Source organism: Cupressus sempervirens, chromosome 4, assembly GCF_028749045.1.
Source record: "Cupressus sempervirens isolate cs-2001-9-10 chromosome 4, ASM2874904v1, whole genome shotgun sequence".
NCBI classification, from domain to species: domain Eukaryota; kingdom Viridiplantae; phylum Streptophyta; class Pinopsida; order Cupressales; family Cupressaceae; genus Cupressus; species Cupressus sempervirens.
In genome coordinates, this window is record NC_143121.1 from 727,381,268 (window position 1) to 727,388,542 (window position 7,275).

Below are 7,275 nucleotides of genomic sequence, written 5' to 3' on the forward strand. Positions count from 1 at the left end.
AAAACTAAAAAATAATAGACTACAAATACATATTTTTTTTTGATGGAGGGTTTAGGAACCCAATACGGGCCCACACATGTACCTCTTCAGCTTAGAGGCAAAGATTGAGGGGCATCCACACCATCATAATCACCCGAGGCACGATCCTGACCTCATCCCTTATAATGTCGGAGCCTTGCACTCAGCAAGCCTTGATTCTTGGTGGGCTCTTTGTGAGCCATTTAATTTCACCAATAGACCAGAAGCCCATTGACATAAGTACATATTTAATCTAAACTAATAATTTACAAATTTAATAATTTCTAAAATTTATTTAAAACTAATAATTAAAAAACTATGTGTAGAAAAGTGTAAAAAAATATAACCATTATTGAACCCCATAGATTAGTGGTCCCCTTCCCCTTCCCCTTCCCCTTCCCCTTCCCCTTCCCCTTACACATTATGCCCAATTTGACCAAGGATATCCAAAATTTAAAACATACATATACTAAAGTAGAAAGATGAAAATGGAGATTGTGAGTGCTCCTTGACTTTCACACCCTTGCACTTATTACGTGTTACTCAAAGTTCCCATTATTAAATACATCTTATACAAAAAACTGTCAAAGCAAACTAATTCTCACTACAACATCGGAGAATGACAAATAAATCAAATGGTATAAATAAATTCAAACAACATATTTGTTAAGGTTTAGTACCCTCTTCCTCCCTCATATAATAAAAAAATAGTTATGTAAATTGTTACAGCTGGAAGAAATAGACATGAGACGGCATGGAGGCAAAAATAGAGTGTAAAGTCAAGGAAAAAACCAAAGAATTAATCAGTCAACACTGTTGCTCGGTATATATATCTTAGGTGTTCTTCTCAAGCTGGTTCTGGGGGTATTATTAGGTGGAGGAGAAGAAGAAGTTATGTTTAGCTCTTCTTGTTCTGAGGAAGGATTGTAAGGCTTGAAATTCGCCATTGTAGAGAGCTCTTCCACAGCCTCTGTGACATGTTCAAGCCTCGCTACAATCTCCACCACCAACCATGCAAACGTAGCCAATGGAAGAGCCTCTACAAATTGAACACTCTCTCTCCATGCTATTCCTTTCTCTGTCTCCTTCATACCACTTTCTCCATGCCATGACATTAATCTTCTCACTCTCTTCCCACATTTAACGTTATCTCCTGCTTTACTACTTTCATTCTCAGGGACTTTCTCCATAGGTAGTCTTGTTTTATGCAGGGCAACCTGCAGATCCTTCAATGCAAGTCTCAATTCCTTCATGGTTGACTCCCAATCGCATTTTCTCATATGTTGAATGCTTCTCGACAGTTCTCCCAGTAATTTGGCTGCTCCATGACCAACCTTTGTGAATGGCTCCTTCAATGCTGAACGAAGGTAATGTGGGGTCTGCAATGTATTCAAATTAAGTTGAAATGATACTTGGAAATGTGGACCAGGTCGTTAAGGTTTGATTTCTAGATGAAAAGTGTTAACTAGTGAAAATTGACTTACTTTCTTAAGCTTAATTTTCTTTGTAATATATGATGTTCAAGAATATTTCTAAAGATGTATATGTATGTACCTCTATCTCAGATCGGAGACATCCATGTAAGGCTACAATAGAATAAGCCAAATAATGAAGCTTCACTCCAATTTTCATGTACTGCTTCCATGGGTGCCGTTACCGAAATCGACCATGCCTCGGCTCCCAGCTAGCAAATGTGGCCTGCAATTCAAACCCATTTGTTTGACATGTACAATTGGTACTTGATAGTAGAAGCAAAAAAGGAAAAGAAAGAGGAAGTGTTTGGTATACTTTAGGGTCTATTTGGCTATTGGCATTAGCAAATGTTGTATTTGTTTTATATATAGAATTTGTCAATTGTTAGATTTGTTAATTCTGAATTAGATTTTGTTGAGTGGAAAAAATTTAAATTTAAATTTATATTAATTTTGATTTTAGTTCTATTTGACAAATCCAATTTCACCTTTTAAATTGGACAACAAATTCTCATTTCTCATTTCACCCTAAAGTAAGAATTCAAAACTCATGTTCTAATTTAGATTTGACACATCCAAACTGAAGATTAATTTCTTCATTTTTATTAGAATGCGTTCCTACAATTCAAACAAACAGGCCAGAATTTGATTTGTTCTTTCCAACCGCACAGATTTATAGTAAGAATATATGTTTACTTACCAAAGAATCGTTGGTGGCCTTTGAGTCTAACACAGGCTTGTATCCTCTGTATATGGGATCTTCCGATTCATCTTCAACCTTTTCGTTTTGGCTTCCACTAAAATATTCATCGATGCATCCTGTATCACATTACACTATATAAAAGTAAACACCCTTTTTATGCAGGTGATAACGTTATATTTTTCTTACAATTGAGAAACATTTAATGAACCTCTTTTGGTTTGGTCCGGTTCCACTTTGCCTACCTTGCATAGATTCCATGAGGCCTTGCAATTTCGTGACAGTCGAACTGTGAAGATCCTCACCAGCCCAGATGGGGAAAAGGAAGAGGATTACAACCAGGCACACTCCACATCCAATGAGTACGGTGGTGAGGCGTTCATATGACATGCGTGATATATTGTACACTCGATATCCAGATACTGTTATCATGCTGAATGTCAGCAGGAATATCACAACTCCATAATCAAATTTTATCTTGATAAAAGGGAAGAAGAGAGCATACGTGGCAGCTGCGCCTGCAAAAATGAATTTAATGGTCAGTCAAAATATCGAGAAAAAAGAGTTTCAAGATCTTGGCTTAAACATCACATACTACCAACTGATTTCTAGATTACCTATGATGAACAAAGAAGATCCAACTACAATGGCCTCTCCTTGCGTTACTTGCTCTGATAGGTAACAAACAAGAAAGGCTAGAGACCCAGCCAGCACGGTTCCGATCCCTCTGTTTAGTCCTTTGCCCATGGTTGCCCCTGTTTGAGCAAAAACACCCAGTGAGTCATGCTAATGTTACAAACAATTTGTCAACCAATCTAAATTGTAAAACAGGGAGAGGAGAAGATTGCCTTAATCGTTTTCCACTTCGTTAGGAGGATTTTGTAATGAGTATGAAAAAACAACTATTCTCTGATATTGTTATCAGAATTCAATTTTTTTTTTTTTGAATTGATTCAAGTTTCATGAGTAGTGGTTTACAAAAACTTTTCTCTTATCAGAACGGATAGAACACTTAGTAGTTATTGTATTTAGGTGACGTTTATAAAGGTGAAGCACTATGACTTTCTGGGAGGTCACCCATTCCTGTACTACTCTAGTTCGAACACGCTTAACTACAAAGTAGATTTAACCATGAAGGTAACTCCATAGTTAAGTGCACTCTAATGTTTGGATGGGTGACCTCCTAAGAAGTCCTAGTGCTTCACCTCTATGAACATCTCCTCTATGAGCATCAATACTAAGTGTTCCATTTGTTCTTGTGAACAATCTTAGAAAACAGTAATTTCTTCCCATGTCAAGTGCTGGTAAACCATATTTGCATGTTCGATGATTTTGCTATCAAGTTTCACCAAAGTCATCTCCCCATTTCACTACAGTTGAAACCGTTGTTATCTTTTGTTATTACAGAGACATGTATGCAGTTTTGTAATGTTAATCAGTGGTGTTAATCATAGCACATCTGGAGTCTCTCAGTTTAGTCTAGTTCATCAATAGTTAGTTTCTTGAGTTTACAGTAGAATGCTTTAGTTTGTATTTTCTTCATGAGAAATCTAGAAATGTCTAAAGACTTCTATATATATGATTGATTGTAATGACCTCTAATTAAGGCATCGAATAAAAAGATAATTTGATATCTGCTGTAGCAGATCCATGTGCATTTATTTATGTGCATATTGTGTTCTCTGTTTTTACTCTGTTTTTCTTGTTTTTCAGATTATCAAGAAATGGGGTCTTGTGAGCCACTACTCATACAACACGAGTCAATGAGTTTCACTAAAAAAAAATTACACAATTGAGTCAATAAGTTTCACTCAAAAAAACTATACAATTGAATTCTAATAGCAAAATTACACACTGTAGTCAAAATTCTCTAATATTTTAAATGCAAACATAAGGTTTCCCTAAAAAAGACGGCTAAATGATTTCGACTCAAAAATAATGATACAATGGAGTTACAAATGCAAATGCAAGAGTGAATTCCCTATAAACATTTGACAACAATGCGAACATAATAAAGATAAGAACAAAACAACACAACTTATATCGTTAACTACGAATGTGTACAAGAAAAAATTAATCCATACCTGCAGAAAATTCCAGAACGACAACAACTGTCATGGCTGCCCAAATTGCATTATCTCCAACTCCCACTCCTTGGAATAATGGATCCCAAAGACACACAAGAGAAACTACTGACAATGCTAGTCCAACTTTCATGGCGTGTATAATCCTTCTCGGATCTTCTACTCCCACATCCCATGTCTTTCTGCACCACCCCATTATAACCCCTTTTATACTCAACCCAATTCTTCTTAACAGTCCCCCATTTTGCTGATCAGAAGTGATATTAACTCTGCATTCTGCGCTTGCAACAGCCGCCATTACCCAGTCAATTCAAAGCAAAACCTGAAAAAATAGAGATGGTTGACAAAATAATTCGATTTTTTTACTCTTTCTGCTGCATTCGATTTTTTTGATGCAAGAAAAAACACACAAACGAATCTGAAAATAGTAAAATGAACTACAATCATGAATCTCTGGTAAACTGATATTGTCAAACCATTTAGATTTCACATTGTTAATATTTACCAAGTCGCCCTTGAAAGCAGATCCACTGATTCTAACTTATAATGCTTCTCGGTCCGAATTGTTGCAGAAATTCTAACAAGAAATGAGAGAGAGGGAAAAAAATTGCATCCCTGAACTCTAATGTCCAAAACAGAAATCAGAAGAAAAGCAGCCTAGCCAAAAACTTTGAGGGCCTTCATGAAATCAATTGAAATAAATCAGATTTTATAATTTTGAGGATCCACCTAAAAATGAATATACCCTCACCAGTGAGAATACTGTTCTTTATTTTATAGATAAATATATAGAATATTAACAGAAATGCGAGGTGGCAATTATTTTTCAAGGAGCAAAGATTTTTTTTGGAAAGCTTAGGAAAATGAAATAAAACCTCCACGAGATGATCTGAACAGTCAAAAGTGAGTGCCACTTACGAGGTCCAGATAATTATATTCATCGCAAATTTTCAAATTCGCTGTGTGTTTTTCTTCGAACTTGCCGGCCAATCGGCACATATGGGTAAGAAACAAAAGAAAATGACACCTAAAAATCTTCCACGTTTCAGAAAGTACAAATTATTAGTTCCTGCCGGAGGCAGGTAACTTACACTCGTTATATTCCAATTTTTTTATTTGACTGAATTGACTATTCAATGATAATAAAACATTAAATATTACTAAAGCAAAACTATATAGATGATAATTGATTATTATTTTTTCACAATTTAAAAATAAGATTTTTAATTGGTTAAAACAATGAGAAAAAACATTTTTCCTTATGGAAAATTAAAAAAAACTAACATCATAACAATAGAAACGTTCTAGAAATTTACGTCGAATGTTCCGAAAGTTCTAAATGTTCTTTCTAGATAAGGTTTGACCCATTTACAGATGGTTGTACATTTTTGTCTATCTATTGATTTCTTAGACAAGGGAAAAAACAGGGAGGCAGAAAGTGGAGAAAGCAACAACTAGGTTATGACCCCTAACTCTTCTTAAATAATTTGCAATGGGCCAGTGCTGCTAGAGGCCCTTGTCATCATCATCATCATTTCTTCATTCTGTGGCTACTCCAGTTAGCACAATGGATGCTCTTTTCACCAAACATGCTGTCTATAACTTAAGTTCCTTTTTCCTCAATGGATTAGTTAGCATCAAGGAGCTCTCTATTGTGTAGCATAGAAATTAACCATAAAAGTTGATGCATATATTGGTTTTCTTAGTTAATTTGAAGCTTGACAATACAAATATGACTCAAAACTCACTTAGTTGTGGATGAACAACTACTTCTAGTAGGACTTAGCTTGTGGTGGGGATGATTTTCTAGGTAGAGAGACACAATGATGAGGAGAAGACAAGAATAAAGTCTATCTTCACTATGAGATGGAAAGAATAAATTGGAGAAAACTACAACAATGCCATGAGATGAATGACGTAAACATCAAACACAAGCAACACCTTACAGGTTGCATCCATTCATTTATGACAAGCACATAGAGATCTACCCTTTCACCACACGTGCCACCTCTATTTGCAGCCAATTCCTGCACTTGACCACAAGTAAAGTATGGTACATTCTTCCTACCTATTCTTCAACATGTGCTGGTCTGTTCACATGAAGAATACACAAGCAGGAGACATGATGTCTCAAAATATCTTCCAGGCGGCAGTTCAACAACCCGTGCCCTGGCTACAAAGATCTCGTTACAATATAAAATTTAAAACATTGGGACTCCACACAAAGATTAAACAATAATAATAATAATAAAAGCAATTGCAGGAAAACTAGAGTTTTTTAATCTCCTATTTCATTCCACAGAACATGAACAATATCATTCAAATTCTTTCTTAGTCTTCTTCCCACCAGAAAAGAAAAGAAATCATACCTCTAGCCATCGATTTTGGAGAGAATTTATAAACAATGATAAACAGTTAAAAACTGTTTTTGGCAACCACCAAACCCATAAAGGTTTTATTCAATCCTTTACTAAAGTGATAACAAAACATTAAAATATGCCCTAAAATAACAAAACATTAAAAATATGCCCTAAAATAACAAAACATTAAAATACCCCCCATAAACAATATGGAAACATTATTCTTGTGCCAAGCACTTGTAGCTACTCCTGCAACATACTCCTAAGGGTAAATTTTGTCTCAAGTCATCTTGGAGATCAACTGTTGGAGATCCCCATCTTGCCTCAGAATTTCTGTTTCTGGTAACCAAGTGGCTTCAAAATCTAGAAGGCCCTCCCACTTGACCATGTGCTCTATGTGCGCTTTGTGTCTTGTCCTCATGACCTCTCTATTGTTGATGATGCATTCCATCTACGACTTCTCTTTAGAAGGAAATTCTCGAATCCAGTCATTTAATTCATGTGTGGGTTTAGTGGTACCAATACCATCATTAGACCCTTTATACAATGTGAGATTTGAGACATTAAATATCGGTGAAATAGCTACATCTGGAGACAATGCCACTTTGTAAGCATTTTCTCAATAGTTTTCTAGAATTTCA

At 35.6% G+C, this 7,275-nt stretch overlaps 1 pseudogene; it reads right to left on the reverse strand.

Moving 5' to 3' along the window:
- Positions 1 to 821: 821 nt before the first annotated feature.
- Positions 822 to 4,572, reverse strand: LOC149563342 (aluminum-activated malate transporter 14-like; annotated as a pseudogene).
- Between the last annotated feature and the right edge of the window lie 2,703 nt (positions 4,573 to 7,275).